Raw genomic sequence first — 19,884 nt, 5'->3', positions numbered from 1 at the left:
AAAGGGGAAAATTATAAGTTTACACTAGAGAAACTTAGAAGACATCACCTTAACCAGGTGATCAAGATGAACATCACCCCTAGTAAGACACATGAACATCATATAACCATAATATAATGCACTGAGAAGTGTACAATAATCCTTCTGAGATGTTCTTGCCAAAAATGTACAACCTCAGTCGAATCAAGAAACATCACCAGGCAAACCCAAACTGAGGCACATTCTGTAAAATAACTGACCTGTCCTCTTCAAAAGTGTCAAGGTCATGATAAGGAAAGACTGAGGAACTCTTGCAGGCTGGAGGACACCAAGCAGTTGGGAGAACTGAAAGCATTTGACCCCGGATTGGATCATGGACAAAAAAAGGACAGGAGAGGACAAGTGGGGAAATTTGAGCAATGTCTGTCAATTAGGTAATGCTGTTATCGATGTTAATTTTCTAATTAGATAACTACACTGATTTATTGTCTGGGTTACAGTCTAGGCTAAGGATGTTACAAAAGCTGCTCAGATGTTTCTAATATGAAAAATTTGAGAAGCACTGATCTCAGTTTATGGCAAAGGAGGGAAGTCTTAAATATGAACAATGGCCTGTAAACTAGCTGCAGCTTGTCCCACTAGTCCTTTTATGTCAAGTCCTTGCAAAGATTGCAACTAGCCACCACCTTGATCAGGACGCTGTGATGAACTGGACTTAGAGGCAGGACACCAGCAGATCAGAGAGAAGCCAGGTGTGACTGCGCCCCACGTCCAAACCTCCCAGCCCCACCTCCTATCCGGCCCCTGCTGTGATGACCAGTTTCCTGTGGGCTTTGATGGACCTCGTGCGGATGCGCTTGAGCCTGTGCAGTGAACCTCTCAGTTCTGGCCTTGGGGTTTTGATGATGCTGAGGCAAGGGACGCCTGTGGGAACCGACCTGTGCACAGCCCAGAAGCGTGGGGGAATTAACAACCATTCCCCATGTCCTCCCCTCTGTTGACAGTTCAGAGGTGCTTTCCATCAGCTCTTCAGAAGGTCTGGTCAGGATGGAGCACCAGGTGTCCTTAGTAATGGCCAGTTCAGTTTCATATCCTTGTATTGTTTCTCTCTCCTTCCCTGTTCCCCTCTCCTGTCCTGCCCTATCACTCCCAGAATTACATTCCCAAATAAACAACTTACAAGTTCCAGGAAAGATGGCAGTGGCAAACCTGGAACGTTTGGATGCGTTATGGATGCAGAATCTGAGGGGGAAGCTGGTCTTGGGGTTCCTTTCATCTCATAACATTTTAACCTAATCACATATCCACACCAGTGCTTCTCTTGAAATTTCTCGAAAATGGGAGAAAAAAATTGTTTAGCCTCCACAACTACCTGAAGCACCTCCTCAGAGGCCAGCTGAAATCTACCACTGTTGAAGACAAAGTACAGCAAAGACAAGATGTGGTATTTGGCAAAACTGATTCGAGGAATGTCCACTGACCAGGCTTTAGCTCGACTGGAATTTAGTGACAACAAAGGGGCCCAAATAATGGAGGAGGTTCTCTTAGAAGCACAAGACATGGCAGTGAGAGACCACAATGTGGAATTCAGATCCAGCTGAATATATACAGCTGAGTCCACTTCAGGGCGAGGCCAGTACCTGAAACACATCCGATACCACCATGGAGGTGGCTTTGGGATCATGGAGGTTTGTTGCCATTATTTTGCGAAGTTGGTAGAAGGCCTCCCACCTCCACGTGAGATACCAAAGACAGTGTCACCCACACCAAAGGCTATATTCAGGAGCTTTGAAACCGGACCATCCCATTCACACTCTGTGATGGGGAAATTCAGACTCCACAGTGTATATATTTTACCATTTGTTTCCCAAAAACCAACAACAATGAAAGACAAATGCTTTTTATGGAGAAAAAACCCACCAAATCTGAAGGCTCTATTTTTCAGAGAACCAAGGCCAAGATACCTTTGGTGAAAACAATAAAAGGACACAACATTAAGGCCATCATGGAAACTCCAGGATGTCTGATAAGATTCTCTTCTGTCCCTCTTGCCTTCTCTCTCTTTTTTTTTTTTTTTTTTTTGCAGTACACGGGCTCTCACTGTTGTGGCCTCTCCCGTTGCGGAGCACAGGCTCCGGACGCACAGGCTCAGTGGCCATGGCTCACGGGCCCAGCCGCTCCGCGGCACGTGGGATCTTCCCGGACCGGGGCACGAACCTGCGTCCCCTGCATCGGCAGGCGGACTCTCAACCACTGCGCCCCCAGGGAAGCCCGCCTTCTCTTTTCTATGGAGGGCAAACATGGCGAGTCCAGTATCCGCCTGCTTTCCTTTATGACCAGTCTGCCCTAATACGTCAACTTCCCTCTGCTCTCCGTCTCCTTCACTGGCTCCATTTGCAGCTGACAGCTCATCTCCACTAGCCCCTCGGCCAAAGCCCGCAGAAAACTGGCCGCTTCAACAGCTTTCCTGCTCTGCTTCAACTAAGTCCCTCTGGTCAGCTCCTGCTGCCGCCCTGGCAGCTCTCCTTTCCTCCTCCAACCTCGGCATCTCTGCGTTCACAGGTAGCTCAGGCTGCTCTTCCCTTCTGACCAGTCGACCTGCCACCCACGTTCCCCAACTGTACCTTCAGGCCTTGCAACTTTCCTCCAGGGCATCACCGGCATCATCTCATCAGCTTCTTTTCACATACGCCGCTCATGCGCTCATGCTCTTCTGACCAGGGCAGTGGTGCTGTGGGGCAAATAGAGAAAGAATCAGTGAAGAAAGAGTCCCTAAGAGCTGTCTGTTTGACTTCTTCAAGACAGCAATAATGTGTTGATTCATTTGGTAAATATTTATTTAGCGCCTAATATGTGCCACTCATTGTTCTTCGGTGCTGGGAATATAGCAGTGAGTAAAACAGAAAGTCCCTGCCCACATATAGCTTACATTCCAGTGAATAATGATAACTTAGTGATAGAACTGGGACTGAAATGCTACATCTCTCTTTCCTTCGTTTCACGCTACCTTTTCCCTTAATGACAGGCGTAGCACTCATTCCATACCTTATAGCTAAACTTTCTTACTAGTCTTCTGACTCAAGATTAAAATTGGTCTTTGACCCACTACCCCAAGCCACCTGGGCTCTTCTCCTCTTGAGAGAAAGCTTGATACCTAAATGGTCTTCAGCTGTAAACTATTAAAGGCTGTTGAGCCTACCTTTCCCTGCCTCAGCTGGGACCACACAACCTGAAGGGCAGGAATTGGCACTCAAAGCAGGACAGAGGCTCAATGCTCTAGTGTTTTCTATCGAGCTGCCGCTCTTTTTCATTGATGTCTCTTTGTGGTTTTGAAAGTACTTTGCCACCTTCTCAGATCTGTACCTTAATGTTTATTGTAACAATAGAAAACTCTTCCTTACATAACAGCCTGCTTTAAAACCATCGTTAGTCTTAGCAGAGGGACATTAGATGACGAGACAACGGCTATCTGTGCTATCTGCATAGGAGAAGTTCAGCTCATAGATGGGCAACTGATTCAGAATGAGGCCAAGGGAGAGACAGTCTTTCTTATTTCCTCCCATTCCCTGCAAAGGTCATGGAAAATGACTGGGTGCTTTTTCAGTTTGAAGTGCACTGTCTTTGGGAATTGGCTGGTTTTGTTTTTGAAGATAAAGGAATTTGTACCGTATGCTCCAGGTAGAATGCTATCTAACTTTTCTGTTTTCAAACATAATTTTGGGAAAGGGTATCTCCATTTCTTGATGGATTTGAATGATGGAGAAATCACCAACTGACTTGTCTTTACAAGGTCCATCTTTCCATGGCTCACGTTCTGACTACCCAAGATGATTTGAGGGGTGTAAGATCTCCACTGGGGAGATTTGGTCCTTGAAAATTTACCTTTACAGATCAGTTATGTTGGGTTAAGTATCACCTTTCTGTTATTAACAGCTTCTAAAATATAAATATTCTCTGGAAGGAGGTATAGGAGAGGATATATAATTTTCCCTGTACCCTTCTAGGTGCTTGACTGAGAATCCCTAGTAATAAAAGACAGATTAACAGGAGAAAAACAAATTTAATTATATATGTACATATGTGCTGGAGCCCCACAAAGACATGAGATTCAAAGAAGTGACCAAAATAGGAAACTTTTATACCTTTTAGACAAGGAAACAATTTGTGAGGAATTGACAAGACAAAATAGTAAAACGATGAAGTAACAAGTTTGCCTTGTTTGCCCTTGTTGGCCCTAAATGCCCTACCTCTGGTGATTAACCAGGGATGCTTTCTGCCCTCCTGGTACAGGGTACCTTTCACATGGGAGATTTCTCCTCCTTCAGGGAGACATAGGTGGGTCAAAGTGTTCTTCTTGCACCAGCTGTCTCTCAAGTACCTTAGTTCAAAATAATCAAGATGCCAAAGTGGCATATTTGGGGGTGATTTATTCTGAACCCCTACAGAGGTAACAAATTGCTTTCTTTACACATCAGTGAGTTTTATCACATTCATCTCAACTTGAAAGAACTCTGCAGAATGAACCCTGAATATCTATCTGTTGGGGAGGGAGGTAGAGAGCCTTGAACGGAATGAGGGACAGGCATTGAGAGGCGGTATGAGAGTCCCAAGGACCAATAAGGGGCTGGGTGGCCTTGTGTGATTATCAAGGATGTCATTAGGGTGATGCTGGGAGGGGAGGGAGGCCCCGGAGGGTTGTCTTTCCTGTCCTAAGGATTTTGTTTTTTTAAAGTGTAAACTCAAGAGTGTTTTCTTTATGTAATGTCCTAAGGATTTTTTTTTTTTTTTTTTTTTTTTTGTGGTACGCGGGCCTCTCACCGTTGTGGCCTCTCCCATTGCGGAGCACAGGCCCCGCACACGCAGGCTCAGCGGCCATGGCTCACGGGCCTAGCCGCTCCGTGGCATGTGGGATCTTCCCGGACCGGGGCATGAACCCGTGTCCCCTGCATCGGCAGGCAGACTCTCAATGACTATGCCACCAGGGAAGCCCTGTCCTAAGGATTTTGATGGCTCTCCTTCCTCTGTGGACAAGAAGTAATAGTGCTGCTTCCGGGAATGAGCCCCTATACCTCTGCTCCCCAGGGTAAGCCATGTCTCTCAACTTTTTTCCTCACTCTGAGTTAGTCCAGACCACAGAAGCTCATCTGGGTTTGAGGATAGGCAGTAATGGCCATTTGGCTTAGGTATGGCCAGTTTTATATTGGTTTCCTGCGAAAGCAGTGAAAAAGGACAGCACAAAGGTTATCAACAAGGTAAGTTTGCCAGAGTGTGGGAAGGCTCTCCATATAAGGCTTTATGTTATAGATGCCTTTTTAGAATTCAGTGGTCTTGTCAGCCTGCAAAGTTGCCTTTTATATAAGCCCCAAGTCAGAAAAAACTTACACCAGCATACAAGGCAATGATTTTACTACCCAGGAAGCTACTTCTCCCAGTCCTTTTGTCTGGATTTACAGCCTTGAAATTCTTATTGCGTCAGCCCAGGGACAAATCTCCCCTTAACTGTGCTTATGCTTCTGGGCTGAATTTTCCATTTATGTCCACTATGGATGATGACCACTACACATGCCTGAACTTCCAGGGGTGGGATGCACTTCTGTGAATAACAGCAGCTCACTCTAGTGAGGACTTAACTGGACAGAGAAGAAGGGAAGAGTATCTATTGACCTTTCTGGAGTGGGGACGCTTCTAATACACCCCACAAGTGAGCGAGGGCTCCAGGCAGTGTTTCTCTTAAAGTTTACATTTTTAGTATTAATGGAAAGTGACAAAACAAACTTACATATAAGTTGCTTTATAAAGATTAGACTAGTTTCCCCATTGCTATGACATGTATTGAAGGTGGCAGTAAGGATATCTATAATATATTCTCTTTAATTTCCCACATCCTAATTTCAAATGCTTCAATTTGCAATGCTTGAGGAATACAGATTGCTTTTAAAATTGTGATTTTTATAGCTGTTTTGTTTTTCATGTTGATAAACTTAAAAAATATCTTCAGCAGTCTCGGAAATGATCTTCTGTATTGGAGGGTAAAGATGTGATGACAGTTTTTCTTCTTTATAACTCCTGTCTTTTTGGAACAGGCTGTGATTGTGGGTGGATTATTCTGATGCTATTGCTTTGTCTGTGCAGTATTTTGCAGCTTAAAAGTTTTCTCTGTTTTCATTAAACATACATCCTTGCTAAACATACCATGGTAACTCTCTAGATATAAATGAGTCTTTAGATCGGTTATTTCAGTTCAATGGCTCTTACATTTTGGCATGCATTAACATCACCTGGGAAGATTTCTAAAATGCACATATCTGGGTGTTACAGGGCATAAGACTGAGCAGCCTGGGTTGGGGCCCAAGGATCTGCATTTTAAGCTTTGGCCTGAGAGCCACATTCTGGGGGGTGAATCACTGCCTGAGAGCTGATTTCTCAGCCTCAGCACTATTGCCATTTTGGTTGGATGAATATTTGTTGTGGAACTGTTCTCTGCATTATAGGATATCTAGCAGGATCCCTAGCCTCTACGCACCAGATAGATGCCAGTAGCATCCCCACCTGCTGAGACAATCAAAAATGTCTCCAGGGCTTCCCTGGTGGTGCAGTGGTTGAGAGTCCGCCTGCCGATGCAGGGTCACGAACCAGGAAGATCCCACATGCCGCAGAGCAGCTGGGCCCGTGAGCCATGGCCGCTGAGCCTGCACGTCTGGAGCCTGTGCTCTGCAACGGGAGAGGCCACAACAGTTAGAGGCCCGCGTACCGCAAAAAACAAACAAGCAAACAAAATGTCTCCAGACCTTGCCAAATGTCCTCTGGAGTGGTGGAGTTTGCAAACCACTGGCTTAGCCTCTTTGCTCTTCCTAATTCAAACAACCTAGCCACTCAAGCGTTCTTGCCAGTGATGGATTTGTATATGGGACTCTAGTCCAAACTTAGTTGTCTCGAACTCTGTACGATAAAATGAATCTTTTGTCATGGAGGGCTCAAGCTAAGGGCTCATGACCATTTCCAGCCCCCAGACAATTCTTATTTGACCATATTTTTCTTTTAATTATTAAAATTAGTTGCTAACATTTACACATTTACAATTTGGTGAAAACTCATTTCTGGGTTTGCTTGAAAATTCAGAAGCTCAGACCATATCAGTCCACACTGTTAAGAGTCAACTGGACCAGGGGAACAGCTGCAGTAGAGGCCCAGAAGTGGTCTCCAGTTTCCCAAGTCCTCAGTTGGCTGACCTCACTTATCGAAGTACCTGTCTGGCTCCTAGAAACACTGGATTTGCAATTCCTGGTTTAAAAACTCCAAACCACTGACTGAGGATGGAGCACTCCATATGGAATAATTCTGCTAGGGCTGTTGGCAGCTTTGATGTTAACTCCTGAATGTATTCAAAGATTAATTAGATTGTGAGGCAATGGGCCAAATGTTTTAATCTCCTGTAATTAATATATCTTCCAATTTGGTAATATATTTATATGGAGTTTTATGTATTTCCCCTTTCTGGAGTAAAATCTGGATCATAGGCGTTCAACTCCCATTGCTAATTTATCACATTCCACTACTACTTTTATTGTTGACTAATGCAGCTCTGCATGTCTATTGAGAATTCTCTGTCTCAAGTGCTGGTTCTTTTTTTAAAATTGAAGAATAGTCGATTTACAATATTGGTTTCAGGTATACAACATAATGATTCAATATTTTTATAGATTATACTCCATATAAAGTTATTATAAAATATTGGCTTTAGTCCCTGTGCTGTACATTACATCCTTGTATCTTATTTATTTATTTATATTTATTTTTATTGTGGTATAGTTTGTTTACAATATTATATTAGTTTCAGGTATACAATATAGTGAATCAAATTTTTATAGATTATACTCCATCTATAGTTATTATAAAATATTGGCTATAGTCCCTGTGCTATACAATATATCCTTGTAGCTTATTTATTTTATACATAGTGTTGGGTTGGCAAAAAAGTGCCTTTGGTTTTTAGATAAAAATAACAGACACATTTTTCATTTTCATCAGGAACTTTATTGAACAACGTATTTGCTCTTTTGTTTCACTGTCTTCTGCCATTTTTCAGGCAACTTCATAATTCCATCTTCCCCAAACTTTTTATCTTTTTGAGCAAAGAACTGTTCCAGGTGTCTTTTACAGTCTTCCAGGGAATCGAAATTTTTTCCATTAAGAGAATTTTGTAAAGACCTAAATAATGGAAATCCGAAGGTGCAATGTCTGGTGAATACAGTGGATGAATCAGAACTTCCCAGCCAAACTGTAACAGTTTTTGCCTGGTCATCAAAGAAATATGCGGTCTTGCGTCATCCTGATGATTATGCATTCTCTGTTGACTAATTCTGGACGCTTTTCATCGAGTGCTGCATTCAGTTGGTCTAACCGATAGCAGTACTTGTTGGAATTAATCGTTTGGTTTTCCGGAAGGAGCTCATAATAGAGGACTCCTTTCTAATCCCACCATATACACATCACCTTCTTTGGATGAAGACTGGCCTTTGGTGTGGTTAGTGGTAGTTCATTTCATTTGCCCCAAGATCTCTTCCACTCCACATTATTGTACAGTATCCACTTTTCATCACCCCTCACAATTGGTTTTAAAAATGGAAGGTTTTCATTACGTTTAAGTAGAGAATCATGTGTGGAAATACGCTCAAGAAGGTTTTTTTCACTTATGTGGAACCCAAACATCAAAGTGATTAACATAACCAAGCTGGTACAAATGATTTTCAGTTCTTAATTTGGATATTTTGAGTATGTCGGCTATCTCCCTTGTGGTATAACGTTGATTGTTCTCAGTTAATGTCTCAATTTCATCACTACGAACTTCAACTGGTCTACCTGACCATGGAGCATTGTCCAGCGAGAAATCTCTAGCACGAAACTTCGCAAACCACTTTTGACACATTTTTGATCAGTCACAGCACATTCTCCATAAAGGTGCATAAATCTTTTTTTTTTTTTGCATTTCAGTTGTGTTTTTACCTTTCTTGAAATAGTAAAGCATGATATGCTAAAAATGTTGCTTTTTTCTTCCATCTTCATTAAAATGGCTACACAAAAATTCACCAATTTTGATAAGTCTTTTTTAAAATGCACGCTGATGACAGCTATCACATACAATCTAACATAACTGTTTCAAATGAAGTTAAAGACAACTGAGTGCTACTAGAGCCATCTTATGGACAAAAATGAACAAACCTTTTGGCCAACCCAATAGTTTGTAGCTCTTAATCCCCTACCCCTATCTTGCCCTCCCACCCTTCTCCCCACTGGTAACCACTGGTTTGTATCTGCGAGTTTGTTTCTGTTTTGTTATATTCATTTTGTCTGTTTTTTTAGATTCCACATGTAAGTGAAAACATACAATATTTGTCTTTCTCTGTTTGACTTATTTCACTAAGCATAATACTTGTCCATCTATGTTGTGACAAATGGCAAAATTTCATTTTTTTATGACTAATATTCCATTGTGTATGTATGTATATGTGTGTGTGTGTGTGTGTGTACATATATACATGCCACGTCTTCTTTATCCATTCATCTATTGATGGACACTTAGATTGCTTCCATAAATTGGCTATTGTAAATAATGCTGCTATGAATATTGGGGTGCATGTATCTTTTTTTTTTTTTTTTTTTTTTTGCAGTATGCGGGCCTCTCACTGTTGTGGCCTCTCCCGTTGCGGAGCACAGGCTCCGGATACGCAGGCTCAGTGGCCATGGCTCATGGGCCCAGCCACTCCACGGCATGTGGGATCTTCCCGGACTGGGGCACGAACCCGTGTCCCCTGCATCGGCAGGCGGACTCTCAACCACTGTGCCGCCAGGGAAGCCAGCATGTATCTTTTTGAATTAGTGTTAAGTGCTGGTTCTTGATAAACAAATGAACCATTTCCAGGAAACAGAGAAACAAAGGAGAAAAGGGTCTGTGATGCGCAATTACCCTCACCCTACCTGAACCTATGCTCTTGTGTGACTAACAATTGCATATGTGATGGCTAGAAACTTAGACTTTTTATGACTGATTTCAAAAGAAAGATAGAGGAAAATGTTGCAGATGGGGCTGACTGGCTTCATGGGCATGTGACTGTACATTCACACAAGGCCCTGTGTGTAGAAGGGCCCTGCACTTCATTTAATGCTCTGCTGTTGCCATTGTGAATTTTTCTTTCTTTCTTTTTTCTTTAATTCATTGTAATAGCAGAAGACTAGAAACAGGGAAAATGTCCATCAGCAGGGACTGGGTGGATAAGGTACCCAGTGGAGGACTCTGAGGCTAAAAAATGAACAAGGAAGATCTCAACATATTGCTGCGGAGAGATTGCTGGGGTGGGCTGTTCTGTGAATAAAGCAAAGTGGGTGTCTAGAATGGGCAACGTTTATCAGTTTATCATAAAAGGATTTAGCTGAGGAACAGTCAGGTGGAAGAGAAGCATACGGCAATGTATGTGGGAAGGAGCGTGGAGCTTCCATGATGCACCACTCTCCCCAAGTCTCCATGTGTTCACCAACCTGGAAGCTCTTGAAATTCTTAATAATTTTTGAACAAGAGGCCCTGTAATTTCATTTTGCACTGAGCTCTGTAAGTTATATAGATGGATCTGTCTGGAGGAGGGGATTTTAAATTTTATTTAATTTTATTATTATTGGAGGTGGGAGTGTTCAAGAACATTAAGTTCAGGAATATATTATTGTAAGGAGAAACAAGTGCTTTTCCCTTGATGACATTGGAATACATTTATCCAGGAAATTAACAAACAACCTCGCAAAACCAGCTATGTGTGAGGAACTGCTAGGAGGCAAGGAAACAGAAGACAGAAGGCAGTATAGTGGTGTGAGCCAGGTATAAATGGATTTTAATGAATTTAGACAAACCACATAATTTCTTCAAGTCTTAGTTTCTTTATCTGTAAAATGAGGATAATAGTTTTGATGTTATGAAGTTGTAAGGTTTAAATGAGATAGTGTGTGAGTACCTCATACAGTGATTGGCACATAGTAAGTCCTCAATATATGGCAGTTATATTAATATGGGGCTTTGCTCTCAGGAGTCTATAATCCAGAAGAGGAGACAGATGTATCAAATCATGGCAGTAGAATCTGGTGTATTAGCTCAGGCTGTTACAACAAAATATCATAGACTGGGTGGCTTAAACAACAGAAATTTGTTTTCTCACATTTCTGAAGGCTGGTAATTGAGATCAGGGTACCAACATGGTCAAATGGTCAAGTTCTGGTGAAAGTTCTCTTCCTGGCTTTGGTACAGCTGCCTTTTTGCTGTGTCTTCACTTGGCAGAAAGCTCTGGTGTCTCTTCCTTTTCTTACTAGGACATCAGTTTTATTGGATCAGGGCTCCACCCCTAAGACTTCATTTAACCTTTTTTAAAAAAATTTATTTTATTGAAGTATAGTTGATTTACAATGTGTTAATTTATGCTGCACAGCAAAGTGATTGTTACACACACACACACACACACACACACACACACATATTCTTTTTCATATACTTTTCTATTATGGTTTATTACAGGATATTGAATATAGTTCCCTGTGCTATACAGTAGGACCTTGTTGTTTTTCATTTAATCTTCATTACTTCCTTAAAGGCCCTAGTTCCAAATACAGTCACATGGGGGGTTAGAGCGCCCCATATCCATTTTGAGGGGGTACAATTTAGGCCATAACATCTGGTATAAGTACAACCAGGGCATCATGAATGCCAAACTCTGCTAGTAGAGAGAGGTCAGAGAAGGCTTCACAGAGGAAGTGATTCCTGAAATGCATCTAAAATGTTTTAATCAAAGAAGTATTTGCTCAAAATAAATCAAAGAGCATCGAGGAGTATACAATAATAAACAATAGTCTCCCCACCTCTCTCCAGCCTCAGGTTCACTTTCCATAGTTGATGCTATGGAATGAATGTTTGTGTCCCTCAAAATTCATATATTGAAACCATAATCCCCAGTGTGATGGTATTTGGAGGTGGAGCACTTGTGGGCTAATTAGGTTATGAGGGTGGGGCTGTTAAGATGGGCTTAGTGCCCTTATAAGAAGAGACACAGGAGTAAAGAACTTTCTCTCCCTCTCCCCCTCTCTCTCCCCCTGCTGCCCTCTCCCTTTCCCCTCCCCCTCTCCCATGAGGAAACAGTCCCCAATAAATCACAAAGAGTACTCTCACCAGATATTAGATCTGCTGGCATCTTGTTCTTGGATTCCCCAACCTCCAGAAATGTGAGAAATAATTTCTGTTGTTTAAACCTCCCAGTGCCATTGTATGATATTCTGTCATAACAGCCTGAACGAAGACAGTCAATATTAAAAAATATTTGTATTAGTTCTCATATGTGACACTCTTCTCCACTCTTCCGATACTAGATGTCTATCTTATTATTTTTTTTCTCCAGGTTCTTCTATTGGTTATCTTTGTGATTATAAATAATTTACCTCAACCTGTTTCTTGTGACATCAACTTTCAGCATTATCTATTGACTCCCAGCTTTATAAAAAGAAAATCATTCCCCATTCTTTTCTCTAGCTTTCCTCCTCCTGCCATGGCCCTCCTTTTGTCATTTTTACCTTTTACATTATCAAGATTACCAATTTGTATTCTGTTCTGCTACCACAGTCAAGTCTTCCTTGCAAGCCAAAAAAGCAACTTTTGTGTTATTAGGCCTGTGCAAATGCTGGCCCAAGTTATGTGCTTGAAATACTTTCACTTCTTTACTGAGCCAAATGATATAAACTCAGCACCGGTAGGAGGATTTCTTTTCTTACAGTTTAGAAATTTGTAAGAAAGTCGAATGGAGTTCTCTTGTCTTATAATTTAGAAATTTCTTAAAACCATTATGTACTTGAGTTTGCCACATATTTAGATATATTTTTCTTGTGGAGTTTTATTTTTAAGTTTCTAAATGCCTCTCTCTCTCTCTCTCTGTTTTTTTCTTAAAGCACTGGCTTTGACAAATTCTATTCCATCATACCATCTGTCTTAGACCAGGTTGTTATAACAGCATATCACAGACTGGGTGGCTTAAACAGCAAAAACTTATTTCTCACAGTTCTGGAAGCTGGAAGTCCAAGATCAGTGTGCCAGTGCCATTGGGTTCTGGCGAGGGCCCTCTTCCAGGTTGCAGATTGAAACTTCTTATTGTATCCTTAATGGTAGAGAGCACAGAGAGAGGAAGCAAACTCTCATGACTCTTAAAAAGGCACTAATCCCATTCATGAGGGCTCTACCCTCATGAACTTATCTAATTCTAATAACCTCCCCAAGACTCCAACTCTTAATACCATCATGCTGAGGGGTAGGATGTCAACATATGAATTTTGGAGGACACAAACATTCTGTCCATACACCATCTTTTCCATCAAGATCACCCTCTCAAAGACCTCCCTTTCGGCCAGAGAACTCCATCCTCCTACTTCTACAGGAATTGCTTTTTTCCTAGACCTGCACTACAGCTATCATTCTGGAAATACCAGGACTTTCTTTAACTGCTCTTTTGTATTGCATCTACTGTTTCCTGAATCCCATAACTTCTTGTTTCTTGGTTCTCTCCCTCATTTTGCAAAAATAGATCAAGAAACTTCTTAAAAATAGTATAAAACATTTGAGATATGCATGTCTCAAAGTATCTCAGTTTTGTAAACACATTTGATAGTTTGGCTGGGTATAGTATTCAAGTATAACCAGGACAGTGCAATTTTCAACTGGTTTTGTCCAGCCCTGTCTTGATATATTCACGTTACCAACATCCCACACAATATCTTAGGTACACCATCAGAGAGTGGATAATCCACCCATACGAATGAGTGCCCCATCAAACTGGACACTCAATGGATGATGACCAGCCATTGACAATAAGGGTGGAGTTTCTCACTAGAGACTGCAGCCAGTGTGGACAGCCCAGCACCAAATCAGTTTCCAGGCAACCAAGTGACATCTGTCATAAAAGCTTTCCCCATCCTGCCAATTCCTCTCTTAGAGTTTTCTTCATTCCTTTCTGAAGTGGTCCCTTTGCCTTTTTCTTCCCTTTCCTGGTACATATTTTATCTAGGCTTTAGAGTGGAAAAACTAGCCCTTCAAGCATGCAGATGTATCTTTCCATCTGGTCCTCTAAAGACTTTTTCCTTTTAATTTTATAGTCTTTGTTGCTGCTTCCAAAGTGGGTGACTCATGCCTATCTGAGTAGAACTGAGTGGAAGAAAATAGACCCTAGGGGTTTACATGAGTAGGTAAAGAGGTTAAAGAAACACACAGGAAATATACAGATTCATAGTCCAAGATAGTCCACAACAGATTGGAAATTATTTGCTCTTAGACCTTTGAGAGCATAGCTCCATTGCTTTCCAGCACCCACTGGTACTAATAAGAAATCGGATGCTAGTCTGGCTTGTTCTTTTGTGGCTGACTTGTTTTTACTTTCTGGAAGAGTTGAAGATGTGTGTGTGTGTCTGTGTGTGTGTGTGTGTGTTACATGGGCCTCTCACTGTTGTGGCCTCTCCCGTTGCAGAGCTCCGGACGCGCAGGCTCAGCGGCCATGGCTCACGGGCCCAGCTGCTCCACGGCATGTGGGATCCTCCCGGACCGGGGCACGAACCCATGTCCCCTGCATCGGCAGGCGGACTCCCAACCACTGTGCCACCAGGGAAGCCCTGAAAATGTTCTATTTATGCTTGGTGTTCTGAAATTTCATAGTAACATGTTTAGGAATAAGTATTTTTAAATTCTTGAATTAGGTATTTAATAGATCTTTTCAACTGGAAGATTTGTGACCATGTGGCTTTAAAAGATTTTCATTATTTCTTTGCTAATTTCCTCTTCTTCATGGTCTCTGCACTCTCTTGAAAGTTGATTTGTTGAATGCTAGACTTGCTGAATTAGTCGTCTCAACTTTTAAAATTTTTTATTGTGGTAAAATATACAAAACATAAAGTTGTCTCAACTTTTATCTCATTTTAAAATTTCTGTCTTTTTGTTCTAAGGTTTGAGCAATGTCCTTGACTTTTCCATTCTTCTATTACATTTTAAAAAATATTAGTAATTAATCATTTCTAATGGTTCATTCTGTTTATGATTGCTCCTTATTTATAGTATCTTCTTGGTTTAAGGATAGCTAATCTCTCTGAGGATTTTCATTAAAATTGCTTTGTTTCCTGAATTATTTCTGTTTTTCCAATTACTTATCTTGGTCTCACTTTCTTGTTGCTGGTTTTCTTCTTATGCCTGGTAATCCTAAGTTGTCTGTTCATACAGAAGAAGGAGAGACTGAGTAGCTAGTGTGGCTTTCTTCTGCTGTAACGTAAGAAGAACTCTTCAAGGTGACACTCTGCATGGGGTGACACTGAGCAGGCAGGGCTGTGGCTCATAGTCATTGCTCTCAGGTGAGCAGGGTAGGGGCTGCCCATCAGGCTATGGATCCTCCCAAGCAGTTGAATGAAAAGGGTTTCACTCACAGACACCATCGTCCACTCTAGAAACCTTAGTTTCGGTCATTTAGTTCATGTGGAGCTAGATAGCTCAAATGGTTCAAGTTTGAAAATACAGTACAGATCTTCCTGGACTTATGAGGGGGTTACATCCTGATAAACCCATAATAAGTTGAAACTATCAGAAGTCAAAAATGCATTTAATACCCCTAACCAACTAAACGTCATAGCTTAGCGTAGCCTGAACATGCTCAAAGCACTTACATTAGCCTACAGTCGCACAAAATCATCTAACACAAAGCCTATTTTATAATAAAGTGTTGAACATTTCATGTCATTTATTGAATACTGTACTGAAATCGAAAAACTGAACAATAGAGTTAGATAGATAGAGTGGTTGTATCAGTTGTTTACCTTCATGACTGGGAGCTGTGTTCCTGCCCTCACCAGCATCATGACAGAGTACTGCACTACATATTGCTAGCCCAGGAAAAGATCACGATTCAAAATTCGAAGTGTGGTTCCTCCTGAATGCGTATTGCTTTCACACCATTGTAAAGTAAAAAAATCCTAAATTGGGGACTGTCTTTGTAAACCAGTGGAATTTTCCAGTGTAGATGCTTTGTTTTAAATTAGTGAGTTTTAAACTATTTTTATTCTTTTAATTGGACTGAAGACAGTTTTAAAATTTCGAATATGAATTTACTTGCAATAGGAAGTACTGCAGAACTAGAGTGTGTAGATGCATGAATGGTTTTAATGCCGTAACTGATTTCTTTAAAGAAGGACTCACCTGTGTGTTGTGCTACTACAGCTTTTCAAGTAGACATTTTCTTAGTAATTAAGCTCAAATTCTGGAGTTCTTACCCCCTTTCACTTTTATTTGGATGTTGTTTCATGGTATACACCTAGTTTTTTTGTTTTTTGTTTTTGCTTCTGCCCTTTTATTATTTATTCATTTTTTTACAACTTTATTGGAGTATAATTGCTTTACAATGGTGTGCTAGTTTCTGCTTTATAACAAAGTGAATCAGTTATACATATACATCTGTTCCCATATCTCTTCCCTCTTGCGTCTCCCTCCCTCCCACCGACCCTATCCCACCTACCTAGGTGGTCACAAAGCACCAAGCTGATCTCCCTATGCCTAGCTTTTTTATGTCTCCAAATTAAAACATTATATATATATTTATACTATATATATATCTATCTATATATATATACACACACACACACATTTATACGTGTATATATATACTATCACCAATTAGTCAATGTAGAGTTGGGTAGTTCCAATGGTTCTACTTAAAAAAGAAATAAAACTCTGGTACCTCCAAATGAGAAAACATTTCCCAGTCTCTCCACTTTTCCTTTCCTCCTCCTTTCTTCCTACATAGAAGTTTAATACCGGTTCAGAAAATGTCTATTCAATCAACTCTTTTTAACATCCATTACAGGAATCCTGAATCCTATCCAACATTATCTTGTTTCTACATTGCAAATTTAAGGCGCTAGGATCTTTGTGGCCTAAAATTGGTAAACTGTCCTTTTGCTTATCTGGGTTGCCTCTACTTAAGTCCTAGGTTTTAACTTTGGGTAGATCCCGGGGCATATCTCATCTTTTCCTTCCCGGGGTTACTCTGGAACCTGCAGAGTAGCCCCCACTAGCTCCATAGAGGAACCTGTTGTTGTCTCCTTCGGGATCAGCCTGGACCAGCACGACTCTCAATACAGCGAGTGAAGTTAAACAACCTCAGACTCTTCCAGCAGAATCTTAAGACTCTCCTCGTTCAGGTGAGATCCCCAGTTTTCTGGAGATGGCAGACGCCCAGCCTGGGATTCTGCATGCCTTCAGACTGCTGCAGAGCCCCACAAATGCCCCACGAAGGCCACTCCGGGAGCCAGCTGTCTCTCCAGGGTGGAGGCTGAATGCTGAGCTGACACTTTCCATGCAGAAACCCTAACGGTGCCCCGGTAGCCAAGAGCTAACGGCTTCTGCTTCAGCCCAGGAGACCCACAAGCTCGAAGTCGAGTTAAGGGTCCAAGGGCAGGGGAAGGTGATGCCTGGACCTCTCAAAGAGGCTTCCACCCCTTGATGCCCTCACCCCACGCATCTCTTATGGAATCTACGCATTTGTCACCGGCAAAGCTCACTGGAGTCCCTGGGAAAAATAAAATGGAACCTAGGTGAGAAGGCCTAATCTCCTCTTTTGGGCTTCGTGTAGTTTCACTTGCCTTAGGGGGCCGCGTGCAGAGGCCTTGCATCTAACAAGGATTAGAGTTCCCAACGCAGAACTGCAGCGCCTGACACCTCGACTCCCGCGGGCCGTGTGGAAAAGCGCTGCCCACGACACTGCGGTGCAAAACGGGCAGCTGACCCTGCGCAGAGACCTGCACGGCGCACTTCCGTCTGGAGCCCGTGAGCAACGCGCCTGCGTTAGACCCAGGAGAACTCCGCCCCCCCCCCCCCCCCGCCCCGCAAACGAGATCCTATAAAGCAGCCTTGCCCACAGCCTGTCCCAAACGGAGCTGGGTCTTCTGCTGACTGGAATGGCAGGGGGCAGCAGAAGGACCCTTGTAGGGGACAGGTTAGGGAGGGTCGGTAACAGGCTGAGTGGCCCTGTTTATCTGTTTTGGGTTTTTTTTTTACATTCTGTTTTGTTGCCCTGACCTGATCCTTCCTTTCCGGATGGTCGTTTCATTCCAGGCTAAAGCTTTCAGAACTTGAGCCCCCAGCCCCTTTACCCTAGTAACCTAAAGAGGGCAACCGGCCTCTAGGGGTTATATTAACTGCTTGTTCCCTCTCTCCGGCCGTTTACTAGAATTTACCCAAATACCAGTAAGTTAGGTGCAAAATCAAGTACCTTCATGCAATAGACGTTCAGTTCAACAAATACAAACATTTTAATAGAACAAATTGAAATAAATTATCTAACTGGTCTCTGTGCTGTGCCTCCAAAGAGTGGCCCGGTGGCCCTATGTCCCCATCTGCATGTCCCTGCTCAGCCTCTGCTTTACCCTCCTAACCCCCCAGCTGCTCCTAGCCCTTCCTCTCAGTCTAGGATACAAGCGTTCACCTAATGGGTGACTGGTGATGGACACGTGGTAACCAGAGGAGAAGACAGACAAGGACAAGAAGGTCGGTGGCAACTCTAAAGCAACCCACGACACCCCTGTAATGACGTTTGAAAGTGGCTCAGCCCAGCTCACTATCAGCTCCATGCTAAGGAAGAGATGGGCTGTGAATTTATTACTGTCTTCTCAAATACAAGCTGGGATAGCTTGAAAATCTGAAGAAATGTAACCGTGTACTCAGATATGTTGCCCACCTATTGGGAGTGGCAGAGAGGTTGCTCTTGAGAAATTGAAGTAAGGTCGCTGGCAGAGAGTTAAACTATAAAATCAACACAGCTTAGCACAGAATACAGAACCTGGAATATGCAAAGCCTTTAAGACATGAATAAAGACACAGACCTACTAGAGAATGGACATGAGGACATGGGGAAGGGGAAGGGTAAGCTGGGACAAAGCGAGAGAGTGGCATGGACATATATACACTACCAAACGTAAAATAGATAGCTAGTGGGAAGCAGCCGCATAGCACAGGGAGATCAGCTCCGTGCTTTGTGACCACCTAGAGGGGAGGGATAGGGAGGGTGGGAGGGAGGGAGAAGCAAGAGGGAAGAGATATGGGAACATATGTATATGTAAAACTGATTCACTTTGTTATAAAGCAGAAACTAGCACACCATTGTAAAGCAATTATACTCCAATAAAGATGTAAAAAAAAAAAAAAAAAAAGACAGTGCCTCCCCCACCCGCAGGCCCAGTCCACAGAGACAGTAACCTGACTGATGTTAAGCTGAATCCAAGAAATAATATGAAAATCAGGAGCATGGTGATCAGCTTGAGAGAATAGGAAATTGAGTCACCAGGAACAGTTAGCAAGGGCCTCCAAACCATTGTCCAGGGCAGAGGGAATAATCCCCTCCCACTGGCCAGACCAATCACATCTTGTAGGTGGAAGCATCAGGCTATGTCAGCCTAATGCTTTTAAGCACTGAAGAACTCTTTGTTCTGATTTCCTGCTCTCTAGGCGATCTCTGATTATTATCTGACTTCCTCTCTGGTTCTGCTTACAGAAATGAATCTTATGAGGGATTTTAGTATCCTATTCCTTATAACGTTATTTATTTTTTCTGATGGTAAATGAACAAAATAGCATTTTGACCACTATATTATTTGGCTTCCCCTGTGTTGACCAACCGGGGAAGAAAGGACTGGTTATATAATATATGTGTTCCTGTCCCTGTGAGAGGTACTTCTCATTGTCAGTGAACGATCTGACATTCCGTTTGGGGGGAATTCATGGATGTGAATCTGCCCTTGAGGAGATGAATATACTCCAGGAGCATTTGGTTTTGGGAGCCTGGAAGGGGGAAGGCCTGATTCTGA

General features: G+C 42.3%; 1 pseudogene across 1 annotated transcript; it reads left to right on the top strand.

Annotated features, from left to right (window-relative positions):
- Positions 1-1,173: 1,173 nt before the first annotated feature.
- LOC309810739 (large ribosomal subunit protein uL22m-like) lies at positions 1,174-17,393 on the top strand (annotated as a pseudogene). The gene is made up of 3 exons: positions 1,174-1,823; positions 2,380-2,541; positions 17,224-17,393. The product of its transcript is annotated as a large ribosomal subunit protein uL22m-like (transcript).
- Positions 17,394-19,884: the final 2,491 nt, after the last annotated feature.

Source organism: Mesoplodon mirus (genome assembly GCF_964341445.2).
Source record: "Mesoplodon mirus genome assembly, chromosome: 9".
NCBI lineage: Eukaryota > Metazoa > Chordata > Mammalia > Artiodactyla > Ziphiidae > Mesoplodon > Mesoplodon mirus.
Note: the sequence above shows the minus strand (reverse complement) of the source record. Positions and strands in the feature narration are given on the sequence as shown.